Source organism: Octopus bimaculoides, chromosome 10 (assembly GCF_001194135.2).
Source record: "Octopus bimaculoides isolate UCB-OBI-ISO-001 chromosome 10, ASM119413v2, whole genome shotgun sequence".
Classification (NCBI taxonomy): Eukaryota; Metazoa; Mollusca; class Cephalopoda; order Octopoda; family Octopodidae; genus Octopus; species Octopus bimaculoides.
The window spans coordinates 55,908,266-55,909,805 of NC_068990.1; the positions used below are offsets into that span (position 1 = coordinate 55,908,266).

A 1,540-nucleotide genomic window follows, 5' to 3' on the forward strand; every position below is an offset into this window, starting at 1 on the left:
TATATATATTGTGCGCTTAATATCTATTAAGCGCACAATCTAAATGTGCAAGGTAAAAACAAGTACTGTTATCTAGGTTTAGAGATTTAGTCGAAAACGGGATTGAGTGCCCGCTGTCGTAAACGGAAACGGAGAAATTAAGAGCAATCACAAAATGATCCATGGCAAGTTCCAAATTGACTTGTGAAATTAAATAAAGAAACAGTTCTGTTCGAACAACAAATAAATCAGGATCATTAAGAACTATATCGATTATGTCTAAGGTGACCAAAACAACGCAGTCACTAAACAACAAATACGAAATGACGACATCGAAGACTTTAAATAATTACAACAACACAGTAAAAAACTCTTACTGAAACGGGTGAAGACTACAGGGAAACATATGATTAAAACAACACCAAATTATCTCAGGATACTCTGGATCTGATGAAGAAACGAAAAATAAAAAATAGAAAAAAAATAATAGAATAAATCTCTAAGTCAACTCGCAGCTAGTGAAGAGAAAAGATCTACAGAAAACAATGAGAACAAAAATTGTAAAACTTTCACAACATACAAACAATTATAATTCAACATAGGCGTAGGCGTAGCTGTGTGGTTAACAAGCTCGCTTTGTAATCATATACTTTCGGGTTCAGTCTCACAAAGCGGAACCTTGGGCAAGTGTTTTCTATTATAACTTTGGGCCAGCCAATGTTTTTGGTAGTAGTATTGGTAAATGAAGGTTATATGGAAGCCCATCGTGTATATATATATATATATATATATATATATATGTATGTATGTATGTATATATATATTTATATATATATGTGTGTGTGTGTGTGCGTGTATACCTGCGTGTGTGTGTATATATGTGTGTGTGTATTATATAAGAATTAGTAGACAAACGCAGAAGGGCACTCAACACATTTGTGCGTGCGTGTGTATGTGTGTGTGCTTGTGTGTGCGTCTTTATGTTTATGCTTGTCCCCTACCTCCACTTGTCAACCGGTGTTGGTTTGTTCACGTCCCCATAACTTATTCTATCGGCAAAAGATGGCGGATAGGATAAGTACCATACTTTAAAAGCAATAACTACTGGGGTCGATTCGCTTGGCAAAACCCTCCAAGACAGTGCCCCAGAATGGCTGCACTCCAGTGAGTGAAACAAGTAACAAAATAAAAAGTTCAAAATGTCCACTAAAATCTAAACAAACATAAAGACCAAAAATGAAAACAAAGAAAGAAAAAGAAAACAGAAAATGGATCCACCAGGGAATACAGAAGTAGAAGCGAAGAAAGACCCTAGAGAAAGAAAACGTTATTTTTTAAGCCACAGTGGCTCTACAACTGCCAGAAATCACAGAAGTTATCTGAGTGATTGGTTGAAATAACAGAATTAACGACGTCAACAACCTGACTTTTGTTAAGTGTTGGGAACAGGGTCAACGATGATGTTAGAAAAAGGACAGTGTCAATACACACACACTCGTGTGTATGTGTGTGTAAGTGTATATATATATATATATATATATATATATATATATATATATAT

At 34.9% G+C, this 1,540-nt stretch overlaps 1 protein-coding gene across 4 annotated transcripts in view; it reads right to left on the minus strand.

Moving 5' to 3' along the window:
- LOC106882292 (uncharacterized) overlaps positions 1–1,540 on the minus strand; it is a 344,998-nt gene that overhangs the window by 211,959 nt on the left and 131,499 nt on the right. The window contains exon 2 of one of the 4 annotated variants that reach the window (XM_052971218.1): positions 357–426. The exons of the other annotated variants lie outside the window; for them this stretch is intronic. The gene's annotated coding sequence lies outside the window, so the exon portion shown is untranslated. The remainder of the gene's footprint in view (positions 1–356; positions 427–1,540) is intronic. 4 annotated transcript variants of the gene reach the window in all.